The 26821-nt window shown below is 39.1% G+C and overlaps 1 long non-coding RNA gene across 1 annotated transcript in view; it reads right to left on the bottom strand.

Moving 5' to 3' along the window:
* Positions 1-9962: 9962 nt before the first annotated feature.
* Positions 9963-26821, bottom strand: part of LOC139359123 (uncharacterized) — a 178519-nt gene continuing 161660 nt past the window's right edge. The window contains exon 5 of the long non-coding RNA XR_011614881.1: positions 9963-25603. This is a non-coding gene — a long non-coding RNA (uncharacterized lncRNA). The remainder of the gene's footprint in view (positions 25604-26821) is intronic.

The raw sequence follows: 26821 nt of genomic DNA, 5'->3' as shown, positions 1-26821 counted from the left end.
CTCGGCCTCCCAAAGTGCTGGGATTGCAGGCATGAGCCACCGTGCCCAGCCAAATACTGTATTTTCAATCCTCAGTTGGCTGAATTCGTATATGTGGAACCCGCGGATGCGGAGGGCCGACTGCACTTCCCTGTGCAAGGAGAAGAGCTTAAGATGACGTGGGAAAAAAGCCAAAAGATCTGCAAACGTTTGTGGCCAGCACTTCCGCTGGCTGTTTCCAGTTTTTTTTTTTTCTTTTCCTCTGCCACATGTCACTGTGACAAGCTACTCTAGGAGGCCTGTCACACTTCTCTGTGCTCTGATTTGTGGCCTAACCTTTGCTGAGGGATTGTTTGTCCTATCATACATCTTGACAGCCTGCTCTAGGTCGCAGATGTGGATGCTTGGACTTCCTTCCTTGATGCTAATTTTGTCATCGCAACCCATGGACACCACTACCCAACCAGCCCCATTTCTTTCTCTTTCTTTGGTTTATTTTCAGTCATCGAGTTTGCCAGTATGATGGCAAAATATTTATGTATTTTGTCATAAATCAATTAAAGAGTTATCAATTAAAGAGTCAATTAAAATAGAGTGAGCTATTACTTTCTTCTGAGGTGCTGAGAACCTTTCAATCAACAAGTATCTACTGAGCTCCTCCATGTGCCAGGCATTGTTTCCCTTAGAAGTCCAGTTGATTTTTTTTTTTTCAAATCTCACTTTTTCTTTGAAATATGTATTTTGAAATTGACAAATCTTTTCCTTTTTAAACATCATTTTAATGGTGTGTTTAGGTGACTCTTCTGCTCCCCTCGGTCACAAATCTGTCTTGAATTTTCTACCTCACAAGAGACAGAGGAATAGAGTCTGTTCTACACCAAGGAGGTAGTTGGCACTCAACCAATAAGTGATGTGGAACCAGGGAGCCCTTAAAAATCTCACTTATGAAGGCAGAGATGAATGCTCAGGCTTCCAGCAATGGTCTGCATGAGGCTCCTTCAGAAAGAAGAGCTACAGCTTCTTATCATCCCTTCATTTCAGCAACCAGACTTCCCCTGTGGCTCCTAAAACCCAAATTCCTTTCCTTCTACTTCATAGCTCACCGGTGACTAATCATAATATAAATGCATCTTTTAAGCTGTAAATAACCTTGGAGATGCCAAAACTCAGAGACGCATTAAATCACAAGGAACATTAGTATGGAGCCAATAGTAGAATCCAGGTCTCCCAGCTATCAGCACATCCTGCTATAATAACATGAATCCAAGGATCCACCAGGAAACAGACTCTGAAAGACTTCTCTTTATCATTTGCTGACAAAGTGGAAGTCTAAGAAATGCTTCTTTGCTAGACAGACACTCAATGTATTCTCTAACACTCCCGGTTTCTCCTCCCATGTGAACTATGGTCACTGTCACCTGAAGGAAACACTTCTTAAATCTTAGTTCTAGGAGGTTTTGTTCACACTTCGATCTCGACAGTGGCAGGTTGCCAATTCTCCTCTTTCAGGCATCATGGTGCCTGAATTATTATGTGATGATGGGATCCTTGGGATGACTTTGGCTATTGTCTCATGAGGCAAATGGGCTGCTTCTTAGAAGAACCCTGATAAAAGGAGAGGCAGAGTCACATCAAAGGCAGCACTGTATAGCACTTTGGGAGGCTGAGGCAGGCAGATCACCTGAGGTCAGAAGTTCAAGATCAGGATTCTAACCTGATTTCAGCAACTAGACTTCCCCTGTGGCCTGGATTCTACTAACACTCTATGGCCAACATGGTAAAACCCCGTCTCTACTAAAAATACAAAAATTAGCCGGGCATGGTGGTGAGCACCTGTAGTCCCAGCTACTTGGGAGGCTGAAGAAGGAGAATGGCTTGAACCCGGGAGGTGGAGGCTGCAGTGAGCCGAGATCACACCACTGCACACCAGCCTGGGTGACAGAGCAAGACTCTGTCTCAAAAAAAAAAAAAAAAAAAAGCAACACCGTGGAGTGCAGGCAATCAGGGGTGCACTGCACAGTGTGGGTGTGCAGAGAATTGAAAAGCGATAACGTTGACTAGCAGTCTGTCTGCTCTTCACTGTCACCATGTGCCAGAAAACGTAAACAATGCCAGTGATAAAACACTCCTTCCTGAAATACTTTTTTCACCAATGTGCTAACACTTAGAACAATGGCTGAATTTACATATAAAAGTTGATTTTACATATAAAAACTGTGACTCTACTTATAATGAATGCAGACAACAGTTTCCCAGTGGCTCTGATCCCGCAGACTTGGCTATGCATGTATGCATGCTTTTTTCCAGAGTTTGTGGCTAGCTGTTTGCAATTGTTTAAGCTTTGGTAGCCCTGTGTGTCTCTATTTCCTATGGCACTATGTACTAATGTGCATAAATATTAGATTCAAAATAAAAAATGATATAACAATGATAGTGTATTAGTCTGCTCAGGAGGCCATAAGAAAATATGTCAGAAATGAGGTAGCTCAAACAACAGAAATTTATTTTCTCACTTTTCTGGAGGCAGGAAGGCCAAGATCAAGGTGTCAGTAGGGTTGGTTTTTGCTGAGACCCCTCTCTTGAGCTTGCTGACAGCCGCCTTCTCTCTGTGTTTTCTCATGGCCTTGTTTTCTGAGCACATACAGGAAGTCTCTTTTCTGAGCACATACAGGAAGACACATACTGGCGTCTCTTTTTCTTCTGAGGACACCAGTCCAGATTAAGGCCCTATTCTAATAACCTCATTTAACCTTAACTACTTCCTTTAAAGTCACATCTCCAGATACAGTTGCATTGGGGGTTAGGGTTCCAACATATGAATTTAGGGGTTATGGGAACACAATTTAGTTCATAACAAATAGTGAATGTAAAGAATAAGAAACAGCCAGGCGTGGTAGCTCATGCCTGTAATCCCAGCACTTTGGGCAGCCGAGGCAAGTGGATCACCTGAGGTCAGGAGTTTCAGACCAGCCTGGCCAACATGGTGAAACCCTGTCTCTACTAAAAATACAAAAATTAGCTGGGTGTGGTGGCATGCGCCTGTGGTCCCAGCTATTCGGGAGGCTGAGGCAGGAGAATTGCTTGAATCTGGAAGGCAGGGGTTGCAGTGAGCCAAGATAGTGCCACCGCACTCCAGCCTGGGCAACAGAGTGAGACTCCATCTCAAAAAAAAGAAAAAAGAACAGGAAACAGAACCATAATTACTTCAATTCTGTCATTTGTTGTAACTATGCAGTGTTTTAATTTGTGTTTACAGTTTTAAAAAAAACAAGAGTACAAATTGCAAAGTGTTAAATTTTTGTTTGCTATATGCAAATTTTTGTTCATACCCAAAGTATTTTACTGCTTTGAAATAATACCTTTAAAATTTAAATTTATTTTTCTTTAGAAATTGTCACTCCTGGCCAGGCACGGTGGCCCATGCCTGTAATCCCAGCACTTTGGGAGGCCAGGGTGGGCAGATCACGAGGTCAGGAGATTGAGACCATCTGACCAACATGGTGAAACCACGTCTCTACTAAAAATACAAAAATTAGCCGGGTGTGGCGGTGCATGCCTGTAATTCCAGCTACTCAGGAGGCTGAGGCAGGAGAATCACTTGAACCCAGGAGGCAGAGTTTGCAGTGAGCCGAGATCGCGCCACTGCACTCTAGCATGGTAACAGAGCTAGACTCCATCTCAAAAAAAAAAAAATTGTCATTCTTATAATTGTACTTGTTATTAAACTGAAATGTATTGTTCATTATTGCTACAAACATGTATTAAGTTGGTGCAAAAGAAATTGCAGTTTTGGCCATTACTTTCAGTAGCGAAAACCGTAATAGCTTTTGCACCAACCTGATAGGTTTTCCACTCTTTTCAAAAATCATACATTAATTTAATTTTTAAAATTTTAGTCTACAACTTGATTCCTTTCTTGTACCATAAAATGTTAAACTTATTTTGACTGGCTCGATAATGGCCAAGAAAAAAAAAAAAACAAAAACTTCACTGTATTTCTTTACCAAGCATTTTTATTTTGTCATTATATGTCAAATGCCCACTGAAAGTGACAGAGGAGAGGCTCTTGGTCATAACTAGACAGGAAAATGAAAGGAAGCTTAGCAAGTCATCCTTCTGGGGTGCTGAAATCTCATGGTGTCCTAGGTAAGTTTTCTCTGCAGAAACGTGGCCAAGTTCTTTTTTTCTTGTACGTGAGGTCTGGGGAAGGTGAACAAATAAGCCCGTTCCCATCTGCTCAGGGCTAGTTCCCATTTTCTTCCCCTTTAGGCCTTGCCTGACCCACCAAAGGCATTGAGCTCATACCTATGGGTACCTCAGCCCACAGGTGCATGCCATAGTCACCCCAAGAGATAGCCCTGGGCCACCCTCTCAGGCCTGCAGTGTGAACCTCAGCAACAAAGGCTGCCCTCAGGAGGACTGACCTTGGAAAAAGCCAAAGACCTTAGAAATAGGCTCACGGCTGTCAGGCTGGGGAATCCTGGGGCGGTGGGTAGGGCTTGAGTCAAGCACTTCTCTTGACTCTATAGCCTCTTCACACTGTAGAAGAGGCCGGGAAACCTGGTCATCTAGGCCTGAAGGAGTTACTATCATGGGCAACGCATGTTCACTGGTGGATGTGATTAGTTTTGAAATGCGGGTTGTGCATGGTATATTAATATTTTGCAAAATTTTCTTGTTACCAGCTCCTATGTCATGGATCTTAGGTGTTGAGTTACTTACACAGGATCCCAGGAACTGCCATAAGAAGGCCATTGAAAATCTTCCAGCCGCTTGATTCTCCATATGAGGGGGAGAATTTGATACTTGATGGCTTACTTCTTTTTTTGTTTGTTTGAGACAGAGTCTTGCTTTGTCACCTAGGCTGGAGTGCAGTGGCGCTATCTTGGCTCACTGCAACCTGCGCCTCCTGGGTTCAAGCAATTCTCGTGCCTCAGCCTCCCAAGTAGCTGGGATTATAGGCATGTGCCACCACACCTGGCTACTTTTTGTATTTTTAGTAGAGACAGGGTTTCACCACGTTGGCCAGGCTGTTCTTGAACTCCTGGTCTCAAGTTATCTGCCCGCCTCAGCCTCTCAAAGTGCTGGAATTACAGGCTTGAGTCACCACGCCCAATCCTTGATGGCTTTTTTCTGACTCTACCACAGCCGGTTGGGAACCCTATAGACTGAGGTTGAGAGAGACAGAGCCTTTTCCTAAAAACAGAGCATATTTTTTCTTCGGGTATTTGAACCAAAATTACAGGAGCATAAACAAAGACTACTCTTCAAGTACTCTTTAGTTAGTCTGCGTCTCTACTTGTGTTTATACACATTTGTGCCTGTGCGCACCTGTGCACTGTGGTACAGAAGTGCACACACGTGTGTGTGTTTGTACCTTTGGCTCCAGAAGTCCCGTTGAGAGTGATTTGCTTTGAATACTGATGCCTGTGCGGGTGAGACTTTTTTTTTCTCTTAAAGGTGTAAGTAGAAGCTGTGAAAAGGTACAGATCAGAGACTATAACTTCCCCTAAGAGACTTTTCAGAGGTTCACACTTCAAGCGCCAGACTCCCTTATTTCAGAATAAGTATTTGACATGCTTTGTTACCTGATTAAACCTGCATGTGTTTTGTTCTGGCTTATTACTGTCTGAGGCACTGTGTTGTGAAATGAAAATTACTGGCATTTGCCTGCCAAATGCAGTGATTCAGAGAATTATGAATTAGGATTCTTTAATTACAGAGATCAGCACCTGATAGGTTAATTTCAAAAGCAAAGCTAACTACATGTGCTGTATTTATTTTCAAACTAATTCTATTGAACTACATTTTATTTAAAAGGTCTCATTGGTTCCCATTAATAAATAGCATTGTAACAAGAGAACAGAAAACAATAAACAAAATGCTTTGTTAAGACTCAATATAATTTCACTGGGTCTGCAGAATTAAGAAGAAAATTAGATTTTCATGAAACAGAATTCAAACACCAGTGATTCTTTTAGTACATTATTTTAAAAGTACCCTTATTTGATGATAATATAGACTACTCTTATATTTCAGTTGAAAATATTTTGCTTCATGGCATTAGATGGTTTTGTTTGAGAACACATAAAACATGGTGATTTGTGGGAAAAAGAGAGAAGATTCTGTTTTAAGCCCGTATTATTTTCCCTATCTTCCACTGATGTCTAAATACTAAAGAAATTGCTACAAATGATGTCTGATTTTTTATTTTGTAAACCATTTTGTTATAGTTAATAGATGTTAAATTGAGGCAACAGTAACAATTTAGTGTGACGTCTACCAAGGCAGCTTCTTGGTTTTTGTTTGTTTGTTTGTTTGTTTTGTAGTTCCCAGTGTCTACTGTTGCCATCTTTATGTCCATGAGCACCCAATGTTCCCACTTATAAGTGAGAACATGAGGTATTTTGTTTTCTGTTTCCGTGTTAATCCACTTAGGATAATAGGATAATGGCCTCCAATAGCATCCATGTTGCTGCAAAGGACATGATTTCCTTCCTTTTATGGCTGTGTAGTAATCCATGGTGCATATGTACCATATTTTTTAATCCAATCCACTGTTGATGGGTACCTAGGTTGAGTCTATGTCTTTGCTATTGCATTAGGGCTATGATGCACATGCAAGTGCATGTGTCTTTTTAGTAGAATGATTTGTTGTCTTGTGGACATATACCCAGTAATGGGATTGTTAGGTCAAATGGTAGTTCTGTTTTAAGTTCTTTGAGAAATCTCCAAACTGCTTTACACAGTGGCTGAACGAATTTACATTCTAACAACAGTGTGTAAGCATTCCCTTTTCTCCACAGCCTTGTCAGCATGTTATTTTTTCAATGTTTTAATAATAGACATTCTGACTGGTGTGAGATGGTATCTCACTGTGGTTTTGATTTGCATTTTTCTGATGATTAGTGATGTGGAGCATTTTTTTCATGTGTTTTTTTGGTCACTTGTATGTCTCCTTTTGAGAAATGTCTGTTCATGTCCTTTTGTCATTTTTTTGTAATTGGGTTATTTGGTTTTTGCTTGTTAAAAGGCTTACATTGTTTGTAGATTCTGGACAGTGGACCTTTGTTGGATGCATAGTTTCTGAATATTTTCTCCCATTCCGTAGGTTGTCTGTTTAGTCTGTTGATAGTTTCTTTTGCTGTGCAGAAGTTCTTTAGTTTAATTAGGTTCCACTTGTGCATTTTTGATTTTGTTGCAGTTGAAAACTTAGTCAAGAATTGCTTGCCAATGCTGATGTCCAGAATGGTATTTACTAGGTTTTCTTCTAGGAGTTTTATAGTTGTAGGTCTTACATTTAAAATCTTAATCCATGTTGAGTTAATTTTTTTATACGGTGATGGTGAAAGGTAGGGGTCCAGTTTCATTCTTCTGTGCATGGCTAGCCAGTTATTCCAGCACCATTTATTAAATAGCAAGTCTTTTCTTCATTGCTTGTTTTGTCAAAGATCAAGTGGTTTTAGGTGTGCAGCTTCATTTTAGGGGCCTCTATTCTGTTCCATTACTCTATGTGTCTGTTTTTGTACCAGTACCATGCTGTTTTGGTTACTGTAGCCTTATAGTATACTTTGAAGTCGGGTAATGTGATGCTTCTGGTTTTGTTCTTTTGGTTAGGATTGCTTTGGCTATTTGGGTTCTTTTTTGGTTCCATATGGATTTTAGAATAGTTTACTCTAGTTCTGTGAAAAAATGGCATTGATAGTTTGATGGAAAAGCATTGAATCTGTAGACTGCTTTGGACAGTATGGCCATTTTAAGAATGTTGAGTCTTGCAGTTCATGAACATGGAATGTGTTTTCATCATCTGCAACTTCTTTTAGCAGTGTTTTATAGTTCTCTTTGTGTATATCTTTCACCTCCTTGGTTATGTGTATTCCTAGGTATTTTATTTTTCTTCTGGCTATTTTCAATGGAATTGCATTCTTGATTTTGCTCTTAGCTTGAATGTTATTGGTGTCTAGAGATGCTACTAATTTTTGTACCTTGATTTTGTATCCTGAAACTTTACTGAAGTTTTTTGTTGTTGCTGTTGTTTGTTTGTTTATTTAGAGGAGGCAACAAGTACAGTGTGGGGAAAGTTAGAAAAACCAAGGCAGGTTCTCAGCCTTCCTGTTTTATTCTGAACAGTCGGGCTCTTGACCCAAAATTGGACTGCCCAATCAGCAAATCAAAAGCCTAGAATTAAATAATCCATCCTCCAAGAATGTAGTTTAGCCTGCCAGCTATTACCCATCACATTACAAACATTACCATCTTACACGGTACTCTCCTTAAGACAAAGTGTTAAGTATAATTTTTGATACACATACTCCTCCAATAGAGGTAGCTTCTTCATACATATCTGCTAGTGTGTTTGATGGCAGTGATTGAAAACTGATGTCTGCAGGCAAACCTTGGTGAGGTGTGGTATGAAAATAGTGCTTTGGCCACCCCATCGCCATGTGGTAAACAGATCTCTCCAATAACCAGGTCTAGTTGGAAACATAAATATGAAGGTCAGATAAAATATGCAAGCTGAAGATATAGTAGCTTCACATCCCCACTGGATATATAGATCATACCTACAGGTGTTATGCAAAGATATGGAACAAACGGGGTTTCCCAAAGAGAAAGTGTTAAACATTAGAAAAGGCCTAGGCTGAAACTCCAGAGTGAAACACATTTCAAGTAGTAGATAAGCTCAATGAAGGAGTCTGAGAGAGGTACAAAGAAAACCAGGAGGTAATGGAGAACTCAAGAGAAAACAGTTCCAAGAAGGAGGAACAGGTCTCCTCATTCAACTTTTTTTTTTTTTAATAAAATTAAATTTAGTTGGGCATAGTGGCTCAAGCCTGTAACCCCAGCACTTTGGGAAGTCAAGCTGGGAGGATTGCTTGAAGCTAGGAGTTCTAGACCAGCCTAGGCAGCAAAGCAAGACCCTGTCTCTACACAATATTTAAAAATTGGCCAGGCATGATGATGCACACCTGCTTCTTTAAAAGAATCAGTGTGTAGCATCTGCTTCTTTAAAAGAATCAGACTCGTAGCCTGAGGACCTAAGTTTTAAGCTGTTTATTTTTAAAGGGTATATCCTTTATACTTATTTTAAGTTTTTTTTCTTCATTCCAAGCAGGGCATGCACATCATAAAAATTTTTTGAAGATCCAGACAGTAGAGCCAAAATAAGAAGTTTAAATCTTCCTCTACTCCCATTACCCAGAGGCACAAACTGTCAACAGTTTCTAAATTTATTTCCTCTGATGGTGGTCTTATATTTTATATGAGATGCCTCCATGCTTTTTAAGAACTGTGCTTTTTTAAGCATATGTATGCTAACCCACAATTTCCTAAGATTCTCCCCAGAAGCAACACATCTTGGGTGCTTCTCAAGCATGCTCCCAGAGAATACATTATCTAGGTTATCATTTAAATGATTTTCAAGTGAAAGAAAACTGCAAAATGTTAACAACTTTTGCGTTTTAATATAATGTGAATGCAAGCACAGAAATATTGTAGGTAAAGTGCAGGCTTCTTTTCCTTTGGAAACTCTCATTTTACATAATTCTCCAAGGTGACATTCCTTTGGAAACCCCTTCAGACACAATGTTATTCCCTTCCTCCCTTCTGCTCAGGGTCTTTGCTATCCCTTCATACACAACGCACAGACTCCTCATCCCCAGATTATTGACACTCAAAGGAAGACATGCCTACCCCAAAATGAATAGGTGTGCATCTTACTTTGTTATTGGGGTTCCCTGTGACTGTTCTTTGATTCTGCACTGTGATATCCTTTGCACGTAAGCTCACCTTATATGTAGTAGAGATTAGCCTCATTTCTTAGGATGGTATACAAAATAAACTCTCTTTTTACCAAATTCTGATCATCAAAATACAGTTCAAGTTTTGGAAGGATACTTTTTAAACTGTGATATTATTTCTTTTTTTTTTTTTTTTTTTTTTTGAGACGGAGTCTCACGCTGTTGCCCAGGCTGGAGTGCAGTGGCGCGATCTCGGCTCACTGCAAGCTCCGCCTCCCGGGTTCCCGCCATTCTCCTGCCTCAGCCTCCTGAGTAGCTGGGACTACAGGCGCCCGCCACCGCGCCCGGCTAATTTTTTGTATTTTTAGTGGAGACGGGGTTTCACTGTGGTCTCGATCTCCTGACCTTGTGATCCGCCCGCCTCGGCCTCCCAAAGTGCTGGGATTACAGGCTTGAGCCACCGCGCCCGGCCTAAACTGTGATATTATTTCTTTAAAATGACCACAACACAGTAAAATTTTCTGGCCATTTGCACACCATCAATTTTGGGTGGCCTTTTCTAGGAACTAAAGGAGAGAAAACTAAAGACCATGTAAAGTTATGTATTAGTTTATATTTACTTTTGAAGCACTTATTGTATGTTTCTATTACTGATTTATAATCATATGATAAGAACTTCCATCTTTATATGTATTTCCTAGTTGTTTTAAAGGTACTGAGGCCGTACTATACTAAGCCTTCCAATAAGAACATATGTTGGGACTCAGTTTTTGGTTTAACATAAATTCTGAGATTCTGTGAATACTAAAGTGAACCAAGGCAAATGAGAGAGAGATACTTCTTAACAGTAGAGCATGATGCTACAGCTTTTCTGTGGTTTTGCTCCTTTTTATTTTCCTTTTAAGAACAACATATAATGAAAAGCAATTTTTTTATTGTTTTGTGAATTTTCTTCCCATTTTAATAACCAGGTCAGATGAGTTGCATGAATGATTGAATTATAAAAGTGGCTGTTGTATAATGAGTGCTGTTTAGAAATGCTGACATGTAAATTACTGAGTTAGTGGTCTCAAATAGTTAAACTCATTCATTAGAGAAGAAGTAAAAACTGTGTTTTGCATATGTCAGACTCTGTTCTTAGCACCAAGAGACATTCGTGCAGAGCCCTTCATCTTCACCATCAAAAGATTAACAGCCTGCTGTGTGAGGCAGCGTGTAGGCAACCAGCCTGATAGTGTCATTGCTACTGGAATAAGAGTAAGGAGAAATAAATTCTGCCTGGAATCTTGAAAGAGGTTCTACTGAGGAAATAAAGGTTATCCTGTATTTTATAGAAAGAGAGAGACTCTGGAAGTGAGGAAAGATATTCAAGCTGGGGGCGCCAAGGATTTTGAGGCCTGACTCTGCTTTGATAATGAGTCTGGAGACGAGGATGGAGCTCAGAGGAGTTATTTATACGTCAGGCTACATCACGCTGCAGGGTGAGAGGTTAAGTCAGCTGGGCTTCCGGGTGGGGTGGGGACTTGGAGAACTTTTCTGTCTAGCTAGAGGATTATAAATGCACCAATCAGCACTCTGTAAAACGCATCAATCAGCACTCTGTAAACAATGGACCAATCAGCACTCTGTAAAGTGGACCAATCAGCAGGACGTGGGTGGGGGCAAATAAGGGAATAAAAGCTGGCCGCTCCAGCCAACAGGGGCAACTCTCTCAGCCGCCGTGTGGAAGCTTGTTCTTTCAGTCTTCATAATAAATCTTGTTGGTGCTCACTCTTTGGGTCCGCATCAACTTTAAGAGCTGTAACACTCACCGCGAGGGTCTGCGGCTTCATTCCTGAAGTCAGCAAGACCACGAACCCACGAGGAGGAACAAACAACTCCGGACGCACCAGCTTTTAAAAGTTCTAACACGCACGGCGAGGTCCGCCGCTTCTCTTGAAGTTAGCGCGACCAAGAACCCACTAGAAGGAAGAAACTCCGGACACATCTGACGGAACCAAGTCCGGACACAATGGCTTCTGAGACGTCACTGACAATGAGAGCAGCGAGTGAGGCCCGTCCCTGCCAGGGCAAAACCAAGGCAGTAGCTTGTTCTTGTCAGTCTGCACCCACCTGAGGGCTCACCGCATATAGGGGGATGTCCTGTCAGGAACATGACAGTGAATGGGTCAGTGCATCATTAGGACATATGTTGAGAGAACCTTTCCACCCCGTCCCCCTTTTTTGACTCCCCCTCGTGCCTACAATTCTGTTTGTAACCTTCTCCAACTTGGTCACAACTATTACTCCCGGAGCCATCCCTCCTCCTAGCAACTGGAAGATGAGGTGTTCCTAGAATCTTAAAGATCTCTAACCATGAAGCTGTGCGGAGCGGTCTTTGAAGGAGGAGGCTGCCTCTCAAAGCTCCAGGAGCAGCAGGAGACTGACTCCAGCCTAGATGACCTTGGACGCCAGAGCAGACTTCTTAGAAAACAAGGCTTTGCTTCCCCACCTTTTACGTTTTCTCCATTCGTAAGTTCTGTCTCTGCCCAAAGTTAAATATAGATGACCCAATTGATCTGTACAGATATTACCTACAGCAATACCCATTGTCATTTTGTGTATTTTGGCAAAAAAAAAAAAAAAACAAAACAAAAAAACAAAAAACAGAAAACAATCTAAATTTCTAACAATAGGGTGTTGGTTGGATAAATTATGGTATATCCATAAAATGTTATATGACATGGTCATTATAAATGATGGAGAAAAGAATATGTAATAGCAGTACGATGATCTTGATTCCTAAATGTTAGAATTATACATGATTTTTTCTTCTTTGTGCTTATATGCAATTCCTAAATATTCTGCAATGCAGATAAGAAAAGGGAAATGTTTTAAGAAAAAGGAAATGTTATTGTTTAAATCAGCAGTGTTTTTTTCCTCTATTTTGAGGCCCAAAGACTCTTGGATTCAATACCGTTTAAAGCAACTATAATTTGTTTGAATACTTAAAGCACATCTTCGTATATAATTTACCTAAGAACCAAGAGTACGTTTCTGGACATTTCAAAGCTATAATTTCAACTGTGATCCTGGAAACATGATAAATCCTCAAGAGTAAAATGTGTGAGTAAAATTTGTGTCTCCATCAAAACCCCTTGACACCTTTCACATAGATTTTATTTATGTGAAGTTTGGGCAGATACCATCCTTTTTATGATTTTTGAATCCTACCATTTAATACACTATCTCTTTTTCTCTTTCTGAAGCTTGGAACTTAATAGTTACAAGTGTATAATACGGTAGAAATTTTTTTTGTCTCTCATGCAATTATACCTTATTGCTTGTCATAGTTTAACATTAGTTTCAGATTAGCAATTTAAACAATTTATTACTTTGATTTTGGAGATGTCAGAAAAAGCTTCATAAATATTCTTCTTTGTTAGGAAAGAGCATTCTTATGAAATGGAAACTCTGGGGTGGGCTAGCTGAATATGCCCTATAAAGAAAATATAGAAAATGTTAAAATAATGAGCAGATCTTACCTTCCAATTGCATTAGTTAATCTTTGGAAACCAGGGAGACAGTTTTCAGGAAGTTGGGTTAACACTTAAAAGCCACCTGGGTACCATACAATCCAAGAAAGCAGCAATTCAGAAGAGCTAATGGTACTTTTGAAAAGTGCTTTACTTATTCCTTGGGGGGGTCGTTCAGACATAAGGAAAATCTGGCTCAGATATTCGTGGTTTTATAGCTGCTATATCCAAGAAAGTTGGAGTGAAATATAGGCATTATCTAAGAAGCCTCTTTATGTGCCAACGTGCTTTATTTAGTCCTAATTGCAGATAGGGAAACTGAGGTCCCTGAGAATCTATTTGTATTTGCCCAAAGACATAATAAACCAGATAGTAAAAACTAGACTTCTCACAAATATGATATATATTTTTTAAAAAACTTCAAAGTGTGTCTGATTTTGTTCACATGTTCTGAATATTTGTTAATTCATTAACTCCAGATATGTGGACAGCTTGGCTTGATTTGAATAACACTTTGAAATTTAATGCACAGCCCCCTTCTCAGTGTGATAAAATTTTGGCTCCAGAAATGACTGTAGTTCTTGAAAGTCTCCCATCACATATATCTTCTCACAAAAGTGTAAGAAACATATCTCTTTCTTTAACTCCTGGCTCAGATTCAGGTTGTAAAGATACGTGGTTTTACAAACACCTGCGTGAATGTTAGCAAGATCCAGATCTGCTTGAGGGACCTGTGTGTTTTTCTCTGAATGTTTTCTCCACCAAGCACTGATCCAAGATCTGCTTCAAATAGCATATATTCTTTCCTGAAAGATCTTTTCTTATCCCTTTCAGGAATGATTAGGAGAAGCATGTGCAGTAAGCCTGACTGCAAGGCTGTTAATGCTGAAAAGAAAGGTATTGGTTAGCCCAGAGTACTGAAGACGAGAGAAAAGGCTAAGTGATTTTGAAACGATTTTTAGGAGTGGAGCAGTGTAACTTAAGTTGCACTGGAATGCTGAGGGATAAGGTTCCTTCAGACTTTCTCATGAAGGAGATAAAACACCAAAAGAACTGGAATTGGGGCTCCAAACATTTAGAAAAGACCCCCTAGTCTTTTCACTTGTAATGGTGTGATATCTAAATTGTTCATGAATACTCTTGGGCATGCTTGATGATCTATGAATATGTAACATCAATTTGGATTTAACTCTTGTTCAACTGTGTTCTTCTAAAGATCATGAGAAACTAACTGTCCTTTTCTCAGGACTTGATGCTGTTAGTCGGCTAATCGTCAGTAGGAACTGCAACTCTCAATTTCTTCTCCAGTGATAGTGACAAATTTGTCACAAATGGTTTTCTCTCTCTTGTTTCTCCCAGTTATCACCAATGGCTTGTGTTTGCAAAAGACAGCTATGCACTTTGAAGTTAGACCTTACAAAGTGTGCGACCTTCAGCCTTCAACAAGATGACTTAACTTCCCCAAGTTTCAGCTTCCTCCTCTGTAACCTAAGAGTCATCCTAGTGTCTACCTTAGAGATTTCTTCTGAATATTATACAAGAAGATGCAATGTAAAGGATTTAGCCCAGTTCTGGCATGCAGTAATTTAACACAAATAACAGTAACTAATATTTATTAACTGCTTATTATTTGCCAGGCAAAGTTCTAAACACTTTCTACATATTAACTCAATAATATTGTTAAGTCCATTTTTCAGATGTGAAAGTGGAGCTACCTATTTATTGAAAGTTTAAAAAATGAATAAATAATGCTACTTTCTTACTTTCCCAAGCTGGAATAGAATTGAGAGCTAGACATTGGAGTAAGCCAGATGAATCTCAAAATATTGCTTTTATTATTGATGAAGGCAATCAAAGGAAATACCTCAGATCTTTACCCTTGCTAATATTTTGTCCAAAAGACAACATGTCCTCCTGCTTACAGACATCACTGCACAATTGCAGGTTTCCTCAGGAAGAGCAAGCAAATTATGATGTGCCGAGAGCCCAGAAAGCGTCCTTTTTGCAGGAAGTCAGACCTGAAAACAGGAAAGAGATGACTGAACTGAGCATGCCCAGTTCTTTCTCCCAACTCCTCCATCAGGTAATACTTTGTACAGTCAGGACAAAGCAATAAGGGATGGGGAGAGAGCAAGGCATTAGGCTAATAAAAAATCCCATGATATAAAAAAAATTGAAGCCAGGGTCTGAGAGGTTCTCCAAATGTCATCATCATCATTATCTGTATTAAGATTCAATTTCTTTATATCCAGATATGTAGGATGAACAAGTCTATAGACACAATGTACAACATGAGAACCAAAGTTAACAAAATGGTATGGTATTAGAGATTTTGGTTAAATCCGTAGATTTTTGCTGCTCCTGTCACACACACACGAAGTAACCATGTGAGATGATAGCTTTGTTAATTTGCTTCACTTTGGTAACAGTTTGCTATTTATATATATTAATATCCCAGAGCATTATGTTGTGACCCTCAAATACACACATTGCTATCTATGTTTTTCAAGTTTCATTTCAAAAAAATAAATACTGGAACCTTCAGATTTTAGAAATTTCTATTTCTATTGGAAAATTGTGTTTCTAAGAATTTGTCTGTTTCATATAAATGTTCACATTACTTAGCATAAAGATGTTTATATATCCCCTTACTATCTTTTCAATGTCTGTAATTTCTGTGGCAAAGTTCCTTCCTTCAGCCCTTGATAAAAATAATTTGCACCCTGTCTTTCTTCTTCTTAATCAGTTGTGCTAAGAATTTATGTATTTTCTTACTCTTAAAAAATTTAATATATTGTCTTTGTTGAATCTGTTGACATTTGCTTTCTGGTTCATTGATTTTTGTTCTTATCTTTATTATTTCCTTCCTTCCATTTTATTTTATTTTAATTATATCTAACTGTTTGAGATAGATATTCAGATCATTAATTTTGATCTTCCTTTTTCAACTACATACATTTGAAAGTCTGAGAATGACTTTAACTGCATACAAGTTTTGATATATATAATACTCACTATTACTCAGTTTAAAATATGTTCTAATTTTTCATTTTCTAGTTCCACTTTTTTCATTTGCTTTATTTTATATATTTCTACCCAAATTTTAGTGTAGTCAGAGAACATGAAATCTCTGACTAACTTCAATCATTTGAATTTTTACAAGAAAGCTCTATAGCTTAGTATGTTGTCTACATTTTGGTAAATATTTCTTCAGATATCGGGTCAATTTGTTACTTAGTATGTGTAGATCTTCTATATTTTATTAATTTTTTGTCCACTGGTTGACACTTGGTTCTCTGATTGTGGCTTTATCTACTTTCCCTTTTAATTCTGTGATTTTTTCCATATGTATTTTGAGGCTATGTTTTTAGAAACAAATCTAGAATTGTTATATATTCTTGGTGAGTTGTCCATTTTACCATGATAAAATGTTTTTCTTCATGTCTAGTAATGCTTTTTCCCTCAAAATCTATTGTGTTTGATATAAGAATAACTATACAACTTTCTTTTGATAAGCATTTATATGATCTCAACTTTTGTATCTGTATATTTAAGCTGTATATTATGTTCCAGATCTAGATATATATAGGAATATTGATACAGGTATGATACAAACATAAAGATAGATCTGTATCTACTATGTTATCTACATCTAAATTTATGTCATTATTACTTTAAAAGTATATTTACTACAAATATCTATCTAGTATTTAACAAACTGGCATCATACTACACACAATATTCTGTAACCTGCTCTTTCCTACTTAATATATATTATAGAAGTCTCTATTGATGTCTATGTTATTTTTCAACATTTTATTATGAAAAATTTCAACCATATAGCAAAGTTAAAAGAATTTTATAATACTTGTGTATCTATCGCTTAGATTCCACCAACAGTTTACTAGTAACTTGCTTTATCATGTATCTGTACATCTATTAATCCACATCTATCTCAGTTTAGGTACTGTGATATTGTGAAATATATATTTGGGCTATATCATCTATATCTATACCTAGAAAAGATTGTGCATACTATAAAAACCTTTCTCTCTGGGTAGGGTTGGATCATGGGATTAAGAGATGCAGAAATTTCACCTTTTATTTTATACACATCTATATCATTTATGATTTAGATGTTATAAAGTAAGCAAGAATTGATTTTAAAAGAAAAAAAATGCATCTATTTTTTAAAATATGGATTCTCAGACCTGATCCTTAGACATTCTGTGTCAGTAGGTGTGAAGACCAGCCTGCTTTTGACCAGCATGCGGAGCGTCTCTCTACGTATGTCCTGCAGGTATTTCTTGAACATGCAATAAGTGCCAGACACTGAAATTCAGCTTTTCCTTGAACTATCCCATTGACCACTCACAACCACCATACGAATTAGGTACTATTGTTAACCCCTTGTGAGAAACAAGAAATTAGGCACAGAGAAATTAGGTAAATTCCCCCAGATCATATGGTGGCAAGCAGCAGAACAGGTGTAGAGCCTAGGCTCTGATTTTAGTCCATGCACCTCTGTGAAGAAAAAAGTTTGTTTTTTTCCTCTGCTTTCACACCACAAGCATCAACACATTAGACTTCTGTGACCTCTGGCCACCAACAAGTGTGTGAGATTTCTTCTCACCAATAACCAACCAGTCAATTCTGGGGCAGACACCAGATCTGACGTTATCTACCTGGAGATAGCGGCAGTTCCCACAGGTTGAGGGCTCAGTCCCATATGACTGCTCCTGACTTGCAATGCCAATGGCAAGTCCCAGGTTGTTTTGTGCTTCTGACCTACTGACTATAAGTTGGGGTTCCCACGAATACCTGTTTGGATTCTATTAATTTGCTACAGTGACTCACAGAACTCAGAGAAAAAAATGATTACCAGTTTACTTAAAAGGATATCACAAAGGATGCAGATGAAGAGATGCAAAGGGTAAGGTACAGAGGAAGGGGTGTAGAGCTTCCATGCCTCTCTCTATGTATTCCATGCCTTCCCCAGGTGTGCCACCCTGGAGGAACCTCCCTGTATTCCTCTATCGGAAAGCCCCCAAACCCTGTTCGTTTTGGATTATTTTTATAGAAGTTTTATTGCATAGGCATGATTGATTAAACCATTGGCCACTGATGATCAACTTAGCCTTCAGTCCCTCACCCCTCCCTTGAGAATGGGGATGGCTGAAAGTCCCAACCCTCTAATCTTGCTTGATCTTTCTGATGACCAGCCCCATCCTGAAGCTACCTAGGGGATACCAGCCACCAGTCAACTCACTATCGTACCAAAGATATCACTTGGGAGATTTTAAGAATTTTAGGAGTTGTATACCAGGACAGGGTGTAAGACCAAATATTTCACCATATCACAGCACCTAAACTGAGAAAAACTCACAATTTTCTCATTTTAAAATTAATTAATTCAAAGAAGAAAGTGTCTACATGAGCCAGACAAGGGAGGTGGCAGCCACTGTCTATACAAAACTGAACAAGACACCTTCTCTCACTGGAGGAAGTTTGCAGTCTATTGAGAAACCTAGAGCATTTTGATGCCGTCTGGTAAGATCTTTGGTAGGAATAATCGCAGGGCGTTCAGGCAGCGTATGGCAAGGGCACCTGACCCATTTGGGGGGGTGGGGGTAGGGCTGACAGGAAAAGAGTTCCTGGAAGAACAATGTAAAGGTGAGACCCGGAGATGAGCAGGAGCCAAGTTAACCTGAGCATCCTGCTGCATGCCTCAGGATGTGACATCCGACAGGACAGGAAATCCAGACCAGAGGGAATTGCAAGAAGAAAGGCATCCTAGCAGAGGGGTCTCCACATACAACACTCCAGGGTCAAGCGAGATCATGGCACATTTCAGTTTTGTGTCACAGCAAGAATTATATTTCTAAAACACAGATGTCATTCTATTGAAAAACCTCTAATGGTTTCCTGCTCCCTGCAGAAAAAGGTCCCAACTCCTTAGCAAACATGCAAAGCCCTTCCGAATTGGCTCATTTGATTTCTACTACACCAGCCATCCTGAATAACATGAGTGCCCCAGTCACATCCTCACTCACACTTTTCCCTCTGATGAGGTAGTAGCCCTTCTCCCTTTTCTACTCTATGAATTTCTACCTATTTTTCCCAGTCCACTCAAATGTCACTTCTTCCTTGGGCACCCAGATGAAATGAGATGTTTCTTCATTATTGTTCACATAATATCTCTTACATGCCCTAATGTTTGAAATATTGTATTATTAGTTTTTTGTTTATGTGTGTACCTGGTCTGATGGACATGGGGCTCCTTGACAGATCAAATATTTCTCTACCCTATGCCTATTGGGTTGTGTGGCCTTCAAGAGGCCTTCAATAGGTACTTTTCATGTTCTGTGTCACTCAGGCTGGAGTGCAGTGACACGATCTCAGCTCACTGCAACCTCCGCCTCCTGGGTTCAAGAGATTCTCCTGCCTCAGCCACCCAAGTAGCTGGGATAACAGGCAACCACCACCATGCATGGCTCTTTTTTTTTTTTTTTTTTAATATAATTTTAGTAGAAACAGGGTTTCACCATGTTGGCCAGGCTGGTTTCAAACTCCTGACCTCAAGTGATCTGCCCATCTCAGCCTCCCAAAGTGCTAGGATTACAGGCATGAGCCACCGCACTTGGCCCAATAAGTACTTTTGTAACTGAATTGATTCAGAAACCACCTTTGTCCATTATTGATTAGATATTTCCAATTTCATGTTTTTCCTTCAATTGAGAGTTATACTGGTCAGTTTGTACAGCCCACTTTTCAGTTCAAGAAATCTGGCTCTTATAATTTCATTATAAATAAATATCCGTTTAAAAATTAAGTGGGACCCAGGTAAAATTTTGGGCTTAACTAGAGTGCTATAAGAAGAGATGTGGAGTGTGATAATTCAGCATAGAATCCACCTTCAGATTTCATTCCTGGGCACTGGTCCAGGAAATCAAAGATCCCCACTGAGTGCCCCTCTTTAGATTAAGAGATTATGTATAGCCAACCTATGAAGCAGCTCACAGAGCAGAGCCCGGGAATCTGCATTTATGACAATCTCCAACCCTTGCCCCCAAACATATCCTCCCTCCGTTCCTGCTCCCTCCCAGGTGATTCTTATGCACAGTGAAGTTCCGGGGCCACTGGTAATAACCTTCCCTAGCAATATAATCACTCACATTTTCCCAGTTCAATTGCGCTTTTCTGGGAGGTATAACTGAGGGCACATTTTATAGAACAGCATGAGAGATGCAGTTAATGGTACGTCAGTGAAATCAAGTAAGTAATAAATACATTAAAGTGCCAGTAATATCTTTGACACAAGAATGATTACAAAGAGTTTGAATTTCTAGTAGTTCCAATCTAAAAAATTGTAGTCATGAGCCAGAGATTTAAAAAAATGTTTTCATGTTAATTAATTATGCAGTTCTATGTGGATATATTTGTAGATCTTTTAAAATCATGATCCTGATTTCCTAATGTACCCTTTTGCATGAATATTAAAGTTATCAGTCAATAATCATCACCAGAAGTAATATAACACTAGTGTGAACATCTGCCTTGACAAGGAAGATGACAAATGTCACCATATGTCACACATGGTTATTATTATTCCAAGGTCTTATTATTGCGAACTTGTATACCATGGGTTAAATCATATTCACAAGCTTGAAAACCAGAGTGCAGAAAAGTACAAACGTTTAAAACACATATATAACACAGCTTTCTTTTGTAGGCAGAGAGAGAAAGAGCAAGAAATATTTAAATATATACCATTTGGAATGTTTTTAATAATACTAGTTTGTGGCAAAAAAAAAATCATAGGATTGAGGTTTGGTGAATATAATAATAATAATTCTAGCACCATTCATTACCTCCTATGTGCTCCAATTGTGCTGGAACTTTCTATACTTAATCTCTAGTTCTCATAATAACCCTCCAAAGACAGTATCATTTCAACCTTCACAGTTGAAAAAATCATGTGTAGGCAATTGTGTAAGGTCACACAATTAGTTAATGACAACACTAGTTTCTGAATCCAAGACTCTCTGACCTCAAAATTTATTCTCTTTCTCCTTTAGACCATAAACTGCATAAGGGCAGAGCTTTTGCCTGTTTTTATTTTCTACTGCATTCCCAGAGACTTGAACAGAATGTGGTAAATAATAGGTGCTCAATAAATAAAAGAACAATAGCATGCTTGTCCAAATGAAGAATTTTATCCTTGTGCATTTCTCTACCCTTAATATCCTTTCTCTAAATCCTTAATTCCACAGTTTATGATAGATAGTACCCTAAACCAAACAAAAATTATATTAATAATGATGATAGGGAACAAAATAATAATTAAAATGTTCAATTATTTCAAAGAAGGGCAAGAAAGGAGTAAAAAAGGAACATAGGATGAATGGGACAAACAGAAAACAAACAGTAAGATGTAAAATTTAAACCCAATGTATCGGCAACTAAATTTAGTAATAAGTTAACAGATTGCTCCAATTAAAAGATAAAGAATATTAGACAAAATTTAAAAATTATGTCCATTTTGTTTACTTAATTTTTGAAATTCTTCCCTTTTATATTTTTTATAAAGGTGAAAATGGATTCTCAGAAAGTTAAGACGCTTGCCAAAATTACACAGGTAATGAGTGGCAGAGTCAGGATTTGAGCCCAGCTTTCCATCCCAAGTGCTCCCTTGCGGCCATTTAACCTGGACTCAGCCAAGACCAGGATCCATTGAGCTTGGCAAGAACTGTGCCAAGGCCATCCTTAGGGGCAAAGCCAAACTGCAGCGGGGGATGATGAAGGGTAAAGTGTAGTCCCACCACAATGAGGAATAAATGTTATTTTGGAATGAATAGAATTTCTAGAAAGTGTTAAGGAAGAAATTGACGTTGGAAACCGCAGACTCGTGATAGAACCAATATATGAAAAATGTGTGCTTTGTTCTCTAGCATTACCTGGCAGTCCTGGTTAAGAGTGGAGAAAATGGATAATTGATTGATTCTGGGTTTGTGTGATGCTGGAAAGTGGCAGAAGACAAGATGGACAAGGAAGATTAGGGTATGAAAGAGAGGTTAATGAAGGTTAACAAAATTCGATTTTGGAGAGTGTAGGCTGGGTAGGGAGGCTACAAAGAGAGTGAGTGCAGTGATAGAAGGACCAGACACCTAAATGAGACTGAAGAGCAGGTGTCCTGGGAGGAAGAGAGAGAGAGAGAGAGAGAGAGAAAGAGAGAGAGAGAGAGAGAGACCTAGAAGGATATGAGCCTGCAATCATGGAGAGTAGAATGGGTGTCCAGACCACATCTTGTTAAGGCATCCTAGAAATAAATTAGAAACAAAGGTAGAACCAGTTAGTAGATTTAATTTTGATCATTAAATTTTGGGCAGAAAGATACAAGCCTTAGGCTGCAACTCACTTGTCATTCTTACCTGAACTATCATTTTTGTGCAATTCTTAAAAACTCCGATCAAAGATCATTAAAAAATTCTAAATTCCTCCAGGTAACAGATTGCTTTATCTGAATCACTCATTTTTTTTTTTCAAAATGGGGAGGAAGAAAATAGTTAAAATTAGCCACCGTTTTATAATACATTTGCTGAATCCAATTAGTAATTATTTTTTAACATGAGCAGTTGGTGTAGGAGTGATGATAATATATTTACAATATAAACTTAGCATCATTAATGAGATTGTCATTTCTATATGGAAGCCAGACTGTCAGAAGCTGTCCCCCTTATGACAGAGAGTTGCTGTTTTAGTTATGGGAGGGGAATGGTACCAGTTAAAGAACTCTTAAAAAATGACCCTGCATTAACAATGTGTGGCAGACTATATGTTGGAAGAGCAGAAATGTGTACAGTTTTTCAAGACTTTCCATACAAAAGATTAGCAATTTTTATCCAATTAACAGCAATTAACTGTTTAATATTAACAGTTAAAGCGCATCTTAAATACCTATCAACATAAGAGTGTGGCTTTTTTACAATGAAGTATTGACATGGGTGGAAACTCCCTGATTCTTGACAATACATGTATCTTTTTGTACTATTCTTAAGTAGTCTAATATTAGCCTTTTCTCTTCTAAATTCCCATATTTGGATACAGAGTGAAACTTTCTTTTCACTTCTCATTTAATCAGCTTTGGCACCAACCCCCACCCCTCTGTCAACTTGATATTCAGCTTGAGTCTGACCTAATTCTGCTCAGGCAATAAACTCACTCACTTTTGGGTCAAAAATAGGAGTAAGGAAAAAGATGTGGGAGAGGAGAGATATCAAGTCTTTCTTGTGTTAAACTGCATTTGGACATCAGCCTGATACATTTGGGTACTTTTTAAAATGCCATGCACAGTTCAAAGAGCTGCCTTAGTTCATATTAACCTGTGATTGAGTTTAACACAGTCCCACTCGTCCTCTCCAGGCCCAGCTATGCATAGCAGAGTGGGGTGGAAAAGGGTGTAACGCCTGGAGTTGGTGGTTCCCAGCCCTTTTTCTATGTTCCCAGTGCCCTTCCAGGTTCTGGAATGACTGGTGCTGTTGTGAGTAGAGGGCGGACCTTCAGGCTTGGCAGCCATTGTAGACATTGATTTCTGCTGCCTGGTCATCTCCTGTGTATTACCCGGTGGCAAAGCTCTTGCATGTTTCAGTAAACAGAGGACCGTCCTTGGGTTTCAGCTTCACTTGACACCATGCCTCTTCTCTCTGCTCACTGATGTGAAGTCTTCCAACTGACTACCATCACCACAGCAGCATGGATCTTGAGGAGTTGAAATCTCCATAATATAACTCAAATTGGGGAAAATATAGCTGAGCAATTCTTTCTATTTTGTCATTTTGAAATTTTGTTCTAGAACTTCATTCCCAATAATGGGCTCCAAAGCATAACTGGGCTTTGCTAGACACTGTGAGTTGCCTACCTAAAGTCAATTATCTTCTTTTTTTCTCGCCAAAATACTGTAATTTTTTCCCAATTGCAGAATATCCAGCCAAAGTTTATGCTTCCCAGTCTCCCTTGTGGCTAGTGATAGACCTGTAACTAGACTCTGGCAAGGGAGATATAAGTTGAAGTATTTTGTGGCGCTTGCAGAGTAGCCTTTTACATAAGATAACTCAAGGTGGAGTGTACACTTTGACACTTCCTCGCCCTTAGTTTGCTGCCTAAAACACTGGCACTCTTTTATCACTTGCTAACCATGTTACTTGGTTCTTATAGATTCTTTTGTATTGTTTTTGCACCTGTCTTTTTTCTTCAGTGAAAATACATCAAAAGCAAATTAAAGTCAGGGACTGTTTTTGCAAGCAATGTCACACACATGCACACACTTTGGGAGTACAGGTGGGGTTATGAAAGTAATAGACAAAGCAACCTCTGACAAGAAGTGTGTAATGAGGATAGGACTCACCTGGTGAGAATGATAACAGAACATATACAAGGAATAAATACAGATACATAGCAATACATATAGATATATTTTAATCTGTTTATAAAGTAGGTATCTTTAACTGAATTGTAAATGATCACTTTCCTTCCCTTTGCGCTAATATAGAGTTTCAGTACAGCCGTTCATGCGTTCAGAACTGAAACTCTTAGAAAAGATGAGATAGAGAAAGGCCACTCACCCTTCACAGCTGTAAAGAATCACTAATGCCCGGCTCCTACCATGATCTTAGAGAGGGCCCCTCAGTAACCATGAACCAACAGAGTCATAACCACAGAGTAGATTGTCCCCTCTCTTTTATGCCTCATAAGTCCATCTCCTGCGTTACAAGAACACTGAGCAAACTGTTGAGATGATTTCTTAAGATATAAAGGAAATAATTTAAAGATTCGTCACATGCAGTTCCTTTCTTCACTTCAGCTGCTTAAAGCAGACATATGCATAAGTTCCTTTGTAATGTTTCCATCATATACAGGAATCAAAGAAAGTGTCTACAATATTGTAAGTATACTGGAAAATTTCAATTTACCATAAAAATGCTAATGCTGATAGTAGTAGTTAATACAGTAATACTTCCAGGGACCTGGATTCTAATAGAAAACATTTCAAAATTATAGCAGCATAAAAAGAATGGCATTAATAATAAGTAGAATTTATCTCACACATAATAATATAATCACAAGTCTCCTCAATTGTTTGACACTTGAAGTAAGCCAAGTCCGGCTTAAATTGTGTGGCATGGTAGTGATCATTGGAAATGGGGGAGTGGTTTAGAGAGTGGAACCGTCCAAAACAATCTTCTGAAGCTCATTCACTATATTTGGTAGCAAAGAAACCAGCTACCTACCAAAGATTCAGGATCCCTTCTACAAAGTTGTGACCAGGAAGCAGCTGCCCTGCTATCACTGTGGGTTCACACAGACTCAGACCTGGGAATAGGAACGTGGATGAGAGTGATCTGTGTCACTTTGACCTGGCCCATGAAAACCTTCCTGTGATCTTTCAAGCTCTCTTTCAATCCCCATCACTGGCTGGAATGAAGGATCTGAGGCACTGGGGATAGTGGAACCACAATATAGGGAGAGCCTGGATGTCTGAAACACTGTGTGGAAGGTTGTTTGCCAAGGACTCACCTTATGTTGTTCTTTAATCAAAAACTAAACTTTGTTCTAAACCAATGAAATTGGGGGTTTAGCCGTCACTGGAGTTAGCTCAGGGTTAATTAGAATGGCAGGCTGTGGTGTGCCAGGAACACTTTCCCCTTTCCCCCTTCCAGGGCTAAGATTTCCCTGCACTAATAGTAATTAACAAGAAGGTTCTTTTCTTGACTTCTCCACTTCTTTGCTCTTCATACTTTCCCTTTGGCATTTTCCCAATAATGTCTCTGTTGAAACACCTGTCAATCCATCTGAGATCGAGTCTTGGTTTTCTTCTTACAGAGGCTACTCTGTAAGAAGTAGTAAGGGCTGAGCTCAGGAGTGAGGGAAATGAGAGGAGGGTGGTGGGAAGGGAAGAGATGATGGGACCAGTAAAGGAGGGCTTCCTCCTTTACTGTCCTGGCTTCCACATTCTTCCTCTTTTCCATTCCAGGACTACCTGAGTCACACCAAGTCCTGGCTTTTAGTGCTCTGCTGAGATCAGGAGGGAGGCAGAGTTGCAAAAGGGGCTTCTGGGCTCCTTCTGGAAAGGACAGAGCCAGTGACTTGCAACATAAGGGGTTTTGGGACCACACAGAAAATCAAGTCCTATTGTGCTTGTGAAAAGGTGGTGATTGACAAAGGGCCTCAAGAGGTCTAACCTGTAATTCTCTCTCTTTTCATGTTCCCTAAGGTTGTGCCAATGAATAATTGCCATTGCCATTCTTCCAAGGAGAATCAATTACTGTATCAACGGTAGCTGGCTCTTGCCTGCAATATCTCTGGAATTTAGGTCATGGCAGTATTCTAGTTCCACTTCATTAAGAGGAAACTTGCTTGAGAAACATCACCAATAAAGCCATGTTATTGCCTTTTTTGTCATGTTCTTGGATATGTACAATTTCCAGATTCAGAATGGAGTAAGTCCATTTCCAAGTGTTTATGTGAGCACACATGTCAATGTATGGGTGGGTTCCTATTCACTTCAGCATCAAGTGGTCTAGACTAGCA

The sequence above is a fragment of the Macaca nemestrina genome, chromosome 16, assembly GCF_043159975.1.
Source record: "Macaca nemestrina isolate mMacNem1 chromosome 16, mMacNem.hap1, whole genome shotgun sequence".
NCBI lineage: Eukaryota > Metazoa > Chordata > Mammalia > Primates > Cercopithecidae > Macaca > Macaca nemestrina.
Note: the sequence above shows the minus strand (reverse complement) of the source record. Positions and strands in the feature narration are given on the sequence as shown.